This window comes from Sinohyriopsis cumingii, chromosome 8 (assembly GCF_028554795.1).
Source record: "Sinohyriopsis cumingii isolate HCF-2022 chromosome 8, ASM2855479v2, whole genome shotgun sequence".
In the NCBI taxonomy this organism is placed as follows: Eukaryota; Metazoa; Mollusca; class Bivalvia; order Unionida; family Unionidae; genus Sinohyriopsis; species Sinohyriopsis cumingii.
This window is the reverse complement of record NC_142968.1, coordinates 110,668,954-110,674,953: the sequence shown is the minus strand read 5'-3', so window position 1 is coordinate 110,674,953 and position 6,000 is coordinate 110,668,954. Positions and strand designations below refer to the sequence as shown.

General features: G+C 33.6%; 1 long non-coding RNA gene across 1 annotated transcript in view; it reads left to right on the top strand.

Moving 5' to 3' along the window:
* Window positions 1-408: 408 nt before the first annotated feature.
* The window catches only part of LOC149794369 (uncharacterized), a 221,050-nt gene continuing 215,458 nt past the window's right edge, over window positions 409-6,000 (top strand). The window contains exon 1 of the long non-coding RNA XR_016422624.1: window positions 409-1,204. This is a non-coding gene — a long non-coding RNA (uncharacterized LOC149794369). The remainder of the gene's footprint in view (window positions 1,205-6,000) is intronic.

Genomic DNA, 6,000 nt, shown 5'->3' with positions numbered 1-6,000 from the left:
CAGTTTTCTTTTCTTATCGCTGCAAACGGATTTTCTTTCCCAAATTTTGAAATTTGGATATGGTGATTTCGTTTCAGTGAAATTAAATGTTAAGTGAACAACTGAAAAGGTAATTTATTTTATCTAACCCTCTGATGGTATATAATATTTATAATATTTCAGTGGAAGCGAAAGATAACAGGCCGCTTTCAAGTATCAGTGCTCATCAAGAGCTGGAATTTTGGTAATATTAACTATCACTGTATCTGCATTTCCAGATTCACATGTGAGACACTTGTATCCGTTCTGTGTAACACGTGGCTGATATTGTGCCAGCATGGAGCCTGCTAAAAACTGCTCTTACCGTCTGAAAAGTGTAAATATTGGTATTTCCTCTTCAAAAGTCAGAAATCTAAAATGTTTAGAAAGACAGACGTAATGGCATAATTAAAACCGTGCTTCGCTTCGAAGTATACACATTTATATACAGTATTGTCCTAACGGAAAAGTACCCATATCTAACAGATGTAACGACTACATCGGCTTCTCAAGGCATTGAATTTCAAAAGTAACTTCGATAAGCGTGTATTTTGAGAGGTTTTTAAGGATCACATAAAAACAAAAGAGGAGTGGGAATTTCAATTCAAGACGCAGTACGCTGGTCAATTCTTAATTTTGGGCGTTTTAACAGAGGTACAAATCCATGCAAGAAATATTAATATTTATAAAAGTAGTACCTGTCACAACAGCCAGGTTTAATGGTAATAGAAGACACAAATCTGGCTAGATTGATCGATTTTAATGATTTTTATTGAAGCTGGCTATTCATGTTCTGATGGAAAATATCGTTATGTGCTGATTCATTTAGGCCCGATCGAAACCGAATTCCTTTGCCTTCTCCTTTTTCTGAAGAAGGCAACCAACGATTGAAATCTATTCACCTGGTGAAATATTATTGAAGCAGTGCTTTGTTCTCATTTTATTAATAGATGAATTACTTGCTGTTCAAACACAAGTTTGTGCAGTCATTGAGACTGAACACAAGAGCGCGTGCTTATATTGATCCGCGAAGCTCTCTGTTAACACTGCAACAGCTCTCCTTATTCCAGCATTTTAGTGAAGGAATGGAATGCTCTATGAGGAATATTGTTACTTCAGAATAGCGTGAAATTCTCAAAGGCACACGTGTTTTGTTTTAAAAGTATTATCTCGAGTCCCGATTGAAGTAAGTAACTCTTTTTCACATTTTGTTATTTGTGTTAGAAGGAACATGTGTAAAATCTTTGTTTTTAGTCATATTGATAATTAACAGAAATTGATTGAATAGTGTTGTTGATACAAAAGTAAGAACTGCTCTCATAACTTTTAGCAATCCTCGACTTGTATTCCTGATATATAACACTTAAATATTTGAATAAAATATAAAAATCCAAAAGTGTAAATGAACTAATAACTGGTTTGATAATGTATTTGACTGAAATTAAAAGGCTCTCCTATTGTTGCATTTCAAATCAAATGTAGATTCTTTTCATCTTTAAATGAGTGTCTGCCAACAATAAAGAAATAAGTTAGCTCTCACATGTTTCCTTAAACTCTTCTGTACATATGTGTGCATAATAAAACTTATTTACTGTATACCAATGTTTGCCAACAATCTAGTAATCTCTGCAAAGATATTAAAAATTCTTAAGTTTGCTTTTTGTTTAGATAAACTAGTCTGGATGACTTACGATGCTACTTTGCAATATTTTTCCATTTCATATGTATACAACGATACCATTTCTCTAAATGTGGTCAGAAGTTTATTTTAATAACAATACTAAACAGAAATATTAAAAAGGGAATTACGAGACTTTGTTCGGCTCTTAAATCATAAATCGTCAAAGAAGAGATCAACTAGCGGCAATACTGAAAAGTTGAAAGCAGATATAATGCAATTCACTGTATTTCTATGGCATCTGTTCATGTTAATAATTATTAAATCCGTGCATAAATGACTGTCAAACCCTGCCTTATGTTGCAGATTAGAAGATTTGTAAATCTTGCCCGCTAAGAGCAGGTTTCTTTATATGAATGTGTCTTGTTTATCGAAGCATCTTCAGATGGAGGTATTCGTCATGAAATGTTACCGGTATACAGCACAGTGGGTACAGATGTTTCCACCTCTACAGATCTTAATTTGCATGATTTCGTAGTAATGAGGTGATGAATTAGTTTCCAAATAAGTAAACAATTAAACTAATTAGCATCAATTAAAGAATATAAAAACTTGATGTTGTTTTGGGACCTCTTATCAATTAGTACCGTTTATAAATAAAGCATTAGACAAATATTATTTATCAAGCTGGAAATCCTTCCTGCTATATACTTTCAATCAAAATGTATCCTCCATCTGACCCCCATTTGATATTACATGCGCATACTGAAATTATTCGAACATTGATGATTTCTTAGATATTAACAAAACCAGTATGATAAAATATTTTAATAATGCTACGTAGTCATGCAGAACTCTGTATTTGCAATCATAAATTTCATTTTTCATGGATGGATATTGGCTCTGTCTGTCCTGTCTGACGGGTGTAAATAACAGTTTGTAATAATATATCAAGCCTGAATGACTATGTTCAAATCCTTAAGATATTTGGAAACGTTTTACTATATATTAAATTTTGCATTTGATATAAATTTACAGTTAATAAAGAAGCACGGTGTTATTACTCCGAGACTAATTGATTGCCAGTGTACTTGTTCTTTAACCACTCATTCGCCTGGCAGGCTGGAATATTTGATTCATTCGACTGGCAGGATGGAACTGTTTGATTCATTCAACTGGCAGACTGCAATATGTAGTTCATTCGACTGGCAGACTGCAATATGTAGTTCATTCGACTGGCAGACTGCAATATGTAGTTCATTCGACTAGCAGGATGGAATATTTGAATCATGCAACTAGCAGACTTGAATATTTGGTTCAGTCGCCTGGTGGGCTGGAAATGTGGTTCAATTTTCATTACAAGTATATGTGCTCTTGGTTATAGGACAACAGAAGTCTTGCAGCCTTATGTTATATACTATTTATCACCAATTTACACTCTCTTGCATCGTAGTGTCAGTTATCATTTCGTCTACAGCTTACTATCTATTCTGATTGTGCGTAGGAATGATCGCCTTTGTCCAGGGTGCAATTTGTGAGACAAGACCTGTAGTCATGAAACTCTCTGACTTAAAAAATGTAACTAATGGTCAAGTTTCTAAAAACAAACAGTTTCTAACTTTGCTAACGCGCAATTTGCGAAAATTATTTAATTATTTTACATTACACCATGAACGCTCTATATATTCTCGGGTTAAATGCAATTTGTCTCGCAGCTGTTTGCTGCGGCATTGTTTTAAAGAGAACAGGATTCTCAACATTTATGACTAAACTGAAAAAGAAACGAATTCCAGTGTTAGAACGTACAAGAAAAGGCAATTCTCAAAGCTTGTTTTGCATCTTGTTTTAGAAACTAATAATTTTACATGAGCGAACTATCTCTCCTCTAGAACGGTACGTATTTTGTTTCTTCTTGATAGATAAATAAATAATAGATTTAACAATCCTAAGATATTTTATTCTGACAAAGGTAGAAACATGGTATCAAGTATGATATATTTCAAGATTGACCGCATCAAGATTGAATTATTCTTAAGAAGCGGTTACCAACATCGACAGTCTGTACTAAAGCCAATAAAGTATCAGAAGTGTAGTACGATTAAAATCTAAAATGACATATATATATATATACATACAAATACTGTGTATTTGTCTGGTTCTGATTTAATTGAAAGTACGATCTAACAGTTAATGTGATAATAATAATATAATAATATAATAATAATAATAATAATAATAATAATAATAATAATATGGGCTGAAGCATTAGTCTGCCAATACATTAATGCTACCTATAAAATAACCCTAATCAGAATGATAAAACTGTCAAGATCAAAGGCAAAATTACACATCACAACATCTTACACTCTAATTTCCCCATAGATTTTAAATCATAATATTTGGAGGGCGTATTTACAATGGTTTACTTTCATGCTTGACACAGGAGTTGAATTAGCAAAGTTAAGGGAAAGTCGCATGCAGGGTTAACATAGCTAACAACCCTCAAGACACTCCTCTGTCATTAAAGCATCTGTACTCTCCTTAAGCTCTTGTTTATTCAAGCTGGAAGCTGTCATGTGTTATTTGCATGCCATTACTAATGAACTTGCGTCGTGCTTGTTTATTCTCTTATAGACTGTTCTTTACCTGTCCGTACTTCGATCAATAAAATGTACATGATGTGATAACGTCTATGCCAATTTTACGTATAGACTTTCAAAACTTTCAAATACACAGGAAACTAAATAGCACTTGAAATTATCAGAAGAACGATCAGCAAAGACCTTGATTCGTCGGCTCATCATGTGGCGACATGTATGGTTGTGCGCTTGTCGAAACAGGGTGTGCGTTATACGCGTAACTAAAGTATAGGTTATTAACCAGATTTTCGGAAAATATTGACAAGCTAGTATTACTATGTGTATATATGACAGTCTTAATTAAAAATACTTTGTAACTGATATCCATGGCAGATGACGTATTAAATAATGATTTAGGCCTTCATATCGGATAATGTTTAAATCAACAAAGATATGGCAGATACCTCAAACTAATATTTTCGGTAGATGGAATAATTCGAAGTCTGGATATGATATAATGAGTCTGTGTACTTTTCGAAACGAGACTTTATCAGACACGACATATAAACAACGCTGAAAACCTTTTGGATAACAGTTACCTACGAAATATCTAAGTTCTCGAGAGTGAAATGGACAACTTTGTTATTGATATCTGTATCAACGTTTAATATCTATCTTCACCTTTTGATGCAGCAGCACGAATTTATTAAGGGGCAAGTAGAGTTTGCTACACGTTTCCGTCTTTCCTTACGTCAAGTTATGTTTTTAGTATTGGCAAGTTCCTCAGGTACTGAAGGGCTGCTTCCACGGATATATTTCAAGCTATAATCTCAACGAAAGATCTCATGAACAAAATTTTAACTGTCTTGATTCTATCTGGACAACCCAGACGTGTCATCTATCATAGCATTGATTCCATGTGAAAGTGTATAACTGCAAGATAACATTGTCTTTCCATTTGGCTTCTTACACAAACTCTGGAACCGTTCTCAAATCAATAGTCATAGGTGTCTTGCAAAATACAAGGATTAATTAGAGCCAGTGATGATTATCCATATTGTAAATGTAGAATGTATATTTTTGCGTGTTAATTAAAGATTTTTGTTTATTTGTTCTTATGTATGAATGCATCGTGTATTTAATCAAACATTCTACCTAACTGCTTTGGATTAACCAATTTTCATATCTATCTATCAATCTATCTATCCGCCCGACCGTCCGTCAGTCAGTCCATCCATGTATCTACCTACCTGTCTATCTATATATCTATCTATCTATCTATCATAAATGTCAGTCAGTCAGTTATTTATTCAGTTTTGATAATATGTATTTGTAAATGAATACACATTTCTCAGACATTCGATTGATGCAGCATTCATGCAAAATATTTCAAGCAGCTTTTTACATCTATATGTTCTTGTCTTACATGGATATAGTTGCATCTGTCTTTTTATTGCATAACATGTTAATCTTGCATGGTTGATCTAGTGTTGGATACCGCTCACGAATTCGTATTTCAACACTGGAACTGTCTTGGGGTTTTCACTGAAGTTTTCAAGATTTATCCTTAAATACACAGAATAACTTAACAGATATGTCATTCGTCTCACTCTTGTTGAATTCCTTTCATGGTGTCTAGCCTAAAATATGTTTGGAGTGCAAAAGTAGGAGTTATGTTCCAAGAAGTTGTTTGATATGATGTATAAATACGTATCGATCTCACCGCCTCTTCGTATCCCCATGCCATATCAAAATGATTCTTTCGGTCGCTTAGGAATAAAATAT